This window comes from Drosophila ananassae, chromosome 2L, assembly GCF_017639315.1.
Source record: "Drosophila ananassae strain 14024-0371.13 chromosome 2L, ASM1763931v2, whole genome shotgun sequence".
Taxonomy (NCBI): Eukaryota; Metazoa; Arthropoda; class Insecta; order Diptera; family Drosophilidae; genus Drosophila; species Drosophila ananassae.
In genome coordinates, this window is record NC_057927.1 from 9,745,987 (window position 1) to 9,752,782 (window position 6,796).

At 40.2% G+C, this 6,796-nt stretch overlaps 1 protein-coding gene and 1 non-coding gene across 5 annotated transcripts in view; one reads left to right on the plus strand and one right to left on the minus strand.

Annotated features, from left to right (window-relative positions):
* The window catches only part of LOC6499703, a 53,926-nt gene that overhangs the window by 20,734 nt on the left and 26,396 nt on the right, over nucleotides 1–6,796 (minus strand). The window lies entirely within an intron of this gene.
* Nucleotides 50–121, plus strand: Trnap-ugg. The gene has a single exon. It is a non-coding gene; the product is annotated as a tRNA-Pro (tRNA).

Consider the following 6,796-nt stretch of genomic DNA (forward strand, 5'->3'; position numbering starts at 1 on the left):
CAGACTGCGACGAAGAGCATATGCTTTTTCGGCAAGATGCCGGCCATGAGGCTCAATGGTCTAGGGGTATGATTCTCGCTTTGGGTGCGAGAGGTCCCGGGTTCAAATCCCGGTTGAGCCCGGCTTTTAATTTTTTTTAGTTAACATTACCTTTAAATTTTGTTATGGTAGTTGCATTAAGTTAATTAACAAACCGAACAAAAGCGAGGCGAAATGAGCGATTGAAAAGAGCAGATATGCAAGGCATTTTCGGTCAACAAATAAACGAACGTTGCAGATGGCAACGCGTTGATTGGATGGAAAATAAAGTGAACAGTAGACTCACTTAAAAAAATTATTATTAAAATTATGTTCTACCTAAAATAAAAATTTAAGGAATAGATATTTCATATATTCAAATAATTGTTATTTTGAAATATTTAATTATCATAAAGTTTCTTATTTATTTAAACATTATCCCATTTATATTTTCGTGCAATGCAACCGACTTGCAATGAAAGTCAGGCCAACCGGATGGCTTATGGCTAATACATATTACTACCAACTTGAGCCACCGACCACATGCAACGTGTTTGGGGCCTTTACGATTGACTTGGGCGATAAGTCTTTGTGTGTTTTATCGTCGACAATTGGAAAATTGAACAATGAGTCAATCGCTCTGGGGCCAGGCCAACCAAAAACTGAGACGCCACACGAACCGATTGTGAGTTGCATTCACAGAAAGTGTGAAAGATTTAATGCTGCAGTCGAAAACTCGAACTAGTCGAGATTATGATGTAACTAACCCCACACAAACAATTTTTCTCTGATCTTTCTTTCTCTTTGTGCGGGACAAAGCCAACTGGTATCTATAAATATAGTTTTTGCTAAAAGAATGAAGCCATCATATTTTGTAATGGCCTTACATGGCTATCGCATCGAATTACCAAATCCAAAGGCCTGCCAGCCGATGCACTTCCCAAAAATAAAACTACTTTCACTATGAGTGGAGACGGAATTAAAATCAGCCAGTAATATGCAAGTTTTTTGATCCGCAGTCGGTTTTTTTCTGAGAAAAAAAATGCGGAGAGACTGGCGATCTATGGCCTTCGCATCCGCAGCTGGCGGGATAAGATCAAGATGGTAACAAGTGTCGGACCAGCTAAAGCCAGACAAACTACCAAAAGTAGCTGTCTTGGCAGACATGAAGCACTGGATTTAATGTTTATTTTAGGAAAAAATTGGATAAATTGGGTAGTTTAGACTTGTAATGATGTCTTAAAGATAGATGATGTCTTAAAGAATATTTTTAAAATAAAACAGGCCCCTGAATTGTAGATTTTATTTGTTATTCAATTCTATCTCAGCCCATGTAATGGAAAGATAACATAATCACTGATATTTACAAAATTTCTTAAAATAAATTATGCTTTTTTATACACGCTACCCTCACTGTGCAACATAACTAAACAGATTGTGAATGCAGCAGCGACAGAAAAAAATTTGACAACAAAAATTGGTGGAATATATCGGAATTCTTGCTACAAAACCGACAACCGGCAACGGTGGCGTATGTGTAATATGTCTTGCAACGTTTGTACATTTTTGTGACAGCCCAGCACGAACCGAAAATCAATCCTAAAAACAGTTGAACAAATCACGAGCAGCACCAAGAAGTCTTAACCAGATCGGGCCGGACCAGATCGACTAATGATTGCACCGCCGTCTCAGGTGTGGTGCAGTGCGGCGGTGCCATAACTGTTAATGACTTTCGGTGGCGGCCTCAAAGTGCAATGGAAACACATTTAATGAGTGCCACAACTACATCACAACACAGCAGGCATCAGGCTGCTGATCAATTGCCTGTTGGAGTGAATGTCATTGGCTATGGCTAATGAAAGTGAATGTTCGTTACCCCCTGGTGAAAGGATCGGTCTGAGTTTGGGATTCCCGCTAATGAGGCGGAGTCGGGGCGGGCATTCTCAGCATCGTTCATCTGCCTCAAATATTGCAAAAACACAGAGAAAAAAAATACTTATTAAACACAAAATTATACAATCTTAAAAAAAAAAGGCAAGTGATGGCATAGAAATATATGGTACAAGGGATGAAGAACTTCAAATTATATTTCTTATTCAAAAGTTTTTTCTAGTGTCTACAACACAAGTTGCTATTGTGCAAGCGGCCCTTAATTTGCCTATCAATGCTCTTTTTCAATTGACGTGATTGCGGCATCTCTTTGCCTCTGAAATATGAGAACTAGCCGCTTCAAGTCACGCAATTGAAGTGTAAAATTACATTTTCTTCATTCATAAAATGCAACATGTTGCTGTTGCTGTTTCTGTTGCAGTTTGTGGAGAATACCAAAGAAAAGCGTGAGCATTTCCCTCTTGTAATGAGGCAACCGCAATATGGTTGCGGGTGCTACGGAATGTTGCAGAGGCATCACAGTCTGGACACAGGCTTGTTGGCTTGATGAAGAGGGGATTGGGGTAACCACAGCTCTGGCCATAGATGTAATACCAGCTGGCGTGAAAAGTCGGTTATTTGGTCAGTGGAGGGCTGCAGCAGTTACAACAGCCAGTAGACCAACACCCACAGACATCTCAACGTTGGATAATCAAAACAAATAGACGAAAAGAAATTTTTGGAAGAGATCCCCAGAAAATTTTACAATAAATCTAAAAAATATTTCTTTTCTAGAATTTAATGTAGAATGGTGAAGAATCGATGTACAAATCGATTGAGATATTGCGCTCATTAATCGGGTGGAAAGTGGCCAAAAAGACTTCCAACGCAGGGAGCCATATTGTCCTCCCATGCACTTATCACAATATTTGAAGGGGATCCCACAGAAAATGTGCCGAAAAATCTAAAAAAAATATTTTGTTCCTAGATTTTGATGCAGAATTACGGAGAATCAATCTACAAATCGTTTAAGGTATCCGCTCTGGATTCGGATGAAAATTGGCCAAGATATAGCCATTGCAGGGGGCCATATTGTCCTCCCATGCACTTTTCACAATCTTTGAAGGGGATCCCTTGAGAAAATGTGACGAAAAATCTCAAAAATATTTTGTTCCTAGATTTTGATGCAGAATCACGGAGAATCGATCTACAAATCGTTTAAGGTATTCCTCTCATGAATCGGATAGAAATTAACCAAGATATAGCCATCGCTGGGGGCCATATTGTCCTCCCATGCACTTTTCACAATGCTTGAAGGGAAGATCCTTGTGACGATCCCTTGAGAAAATGTGACAAAAAATCTCAAAAATATTTTGTTTCTAGATTTTGATGCAGAATTACGGAGAATCGATCTACAAATCGTTTAAGGTATTCCTCTCATGAATCGGATAGAAATTAACCAAGATATAGCCATTGCAGGGGGCCATATTGTCCTCCCATGCACTTTTCACAATATTTGAAGGGGATCCCACAGAAAATGTGCCGAAAAATCTAAAAAAAATATTTTGTTCCTAGATTTTGATGCAGAATTACGGAGAATCAATCTACAAATCGTTTAAGGTATCCGCTCTGGATTCGGATGAAAATTGGCCAAGATATAGCCATTGCAGGGGGCCATATTGTCCTCCCATGCACTTTTCACAATCTTTGAAGGGGATCCCTTGAGAAAATGTGACGAAAAATCTCAAAAATATTTTGTTCCTAGATTTTGATGCAGAATCACGGAGAATCGATCTACAAATCGTTTAAGGTATTCCTCTCATGAATCGGATAGAAATTAACCAAGATATAGCCATCGCTGGGGGCCATATTGTCCTCCCATGCACTTTTCACAATGCTTGAAGGGAAGATCCTTGTGACGATCCCTTGAGAAAATGTGACGAAAAATCTCAAAAATATTTTGTTCCTAGATTTTGATGCAGAATCACGGAGAATCGATCTACAAATCGTTTAAGGTATTCCTCTTAGGAATGGGATGGAAAGATATAGCCATCGCTATGGGCCATATTGTCCTTTCATGCACTTTGTATTTTAGTTTTGAAGGGGATTAGGATTAAATCCCCCAAAATATTTGACAAAAATTTAAAATGATAAATCGATTCTGCTCAAGAATCAGATTTGATTATAGATTTTTATGTGGAAACCCAGACAACCATAATCTAGGTAGCATTTCCTTGGACATAATCCAAATAGATTTATAGGGAAGACTAGATTATAATTACATAACTTTAGCACTTTGGTGCCGAAAGCTCAGAAGTTTTGGCTTGTTTCCTGGCTAAAAGCAATAGAAAATGGAATTTTACCTAGGCCATTATTGAAGCATCAGTTCATTTATTTATTGTATTTATTCTAGTAATATATGGCCAATTAGACGTGGTCAAGGCAGCTCAGATTCGGCAGGGATAAATATCTATGTACATATTTTAAATCAAACGGACAAGCAATTGTTGAATGCGAAGAGTAAATGCATTTGCATGCTATAGTCTGAGCTCCAATGACAAAATACTATTAGTTTTAGCCCTCAATTTGTATGTGGCCAACAAACCATTACAGGCATTGTCAAATTAAGTGTAAATAACTCGGTTGTATCAACAAATAAATCATTCCACTTCACAGAAAAAGTCCGTTTGCAGTCACTCAACTGAAGAGAGTTGAAAACACAAGGAAGCTAAATTGAACAGAAAATGTGGGGGCGAGAGGGCAATAAAGTGCATTTGCATAATGACAATGCAATTTGAAATAAACGCAGGACACATGTCAACGAATAAATTAATTTACTCTAAAATTATTTATGCAGCAAACAAAGCCAACTACACGAGGAGAAATTGAAACTGACTGCGGGTAATGAAATATTCAAAATAAACTGAACAGTCACTGTGTGATTGAAGATCCTAAAATAATGAGGGTCCATCGTTTCAGTGTATTTAATAATACCTATTCCCTCTAAGCTAATGGTATATTTTTCAGTGCCTAAAACCAAAACACGCACCCGACGAAATCCAACTGACAATGGAGGCCAGACTGGGACGGATTGGTAGCTTGGAGCATAGAGTCTTCAGAGGGAGCTTTGGAGTGAGCGTGGGGGGTGGGAAATGGGCCTAATGAAGGAAGTATTTGGTGTCTGCTGTTGGCTGAGAGCACATACTGAGAGCACCCCTGTACTTGCGAATGCAATTGCACCTGCACCTGCTGTCGACGGACGCCTACATGGATTCAATCTGGTTTGGCCCCGGCATCGTCATCTGCATTAATTGTATGGCTATGTCCATGGCTATGATGGGGCTTGCTCTTCCAATGATGACTATGGCTCTATTTGCCTAAACTGCCGAGACTTGCCAAAACTTAAATAGCCCCAGCCATTTGCCACGATTTCTTCACCCAGTGGGCTGGAGGAGGCTCTAAAATATACAATCTTACCATTCCATGGCAACCAACCGTCCGTGGTTCGACGTTGGCCACTTTTCAATTATAACAAAAACTCCCTCAAACGAAACGCAGTGGCCAACACTCAAAGGCGTGCAATTTGAAATGCCAATTGATTTTGCCCCGGAATAAAAAATATGTACATTTCTGCTGGCAATCCGGGCGACTTGTTAGTTTGTGGCACCACCAGGCATCCACGCAGGCAGGCAGGCAATAGAAAAAGAAAAATTCTTCATTCAAAACAGAAAATAAACTGAAAGTGTTCCAGACAGATGGGCAAGTGATAAACGAAACGAATAAGCAATGCCCTGGATAACCTGTGAGCAAAATCTGAATGGAACTTTAATTGAAGTCTATCCATTTCTATTAGCTTATTGTTTGAAGTATATAGTTTGGTGATTCATATAAGCACTCTTCCCTTTCTTTCATTAGTTATTTGAGTAATATAACGACACTTCACTTTAAATAATTAAATTCTATTATACTAGATGTAATGCCAAGCCAAATACTATCACCCACTAGAACAAAACAAAATCATGACCCAAAAGAACCATCCAACCGTCATCACAAAACCAAAGTCAGACCAGGAGCCACAATCCCAGTCAGTCAGCTACATTTTCCCTCCTCACTCTGGGAAAGTTCCATTCAATTGTGCTTTGTTCGATTCATGGCGCGTGATTTTTGCAACTTGTGTTCGCGGCTTTGCCAGGAACTATTTTTACCCAGCCACCATCCTCCCATCTTTTGACCAACCGCAGTAGGAGCCGCAAACATTTTAGCCAGGAGCCGCAGCTACAATGTTGACAACGTCAACCCGTGTCCGTGTCCGTGTTGTTGCAGCCTCCGCTTCCATGTCGCCAGTGTTTGTCCACAATTCAAAATCATTTAAGCGCACTTTCTGCCATTTCTACCAGCACCAGCGGAAAAAAAGTCCAAGTCTGAAGGCCCGGCTGGTTGGGCTCCCTTCTTCATCATCTCCACGTTTTTTCTTTCATTTGAATCCTGATTTTCTTTTTATGGATTATTTTCACGCCTTTGGCGCTTTTGCATTTTGCCTTTTTGCGGACCACATTTTCCAATGCTAGGGAAAAAAAAGTAAGTCCGTCGACAAGCATATTTCTTTGGCCTGGGCATTATAATTGAAAATCCCACAAAGGTGTTGTCGTTGCTTTGTGACTAAATTGAATTTAGTAATCGGTTTTTTATCGACCATTGCCAACTAAAAGTACATACACCGATTTCACCGATGTAGCTCCTGCTGACCGCTCCTTTCTGCCATCAAAATGGCTTCGGGCACTTTCTAAACCATGTTTTGGCACGTGCGCCGCCAGTGTCCACTCTTTTCCAGAGCCATTCCCACCCAAAGTTCCCCTTCTCCGAATCGCAGGAGTTTCCCTTTATGACTGCCCTGGGGTGCCGCCGCCGC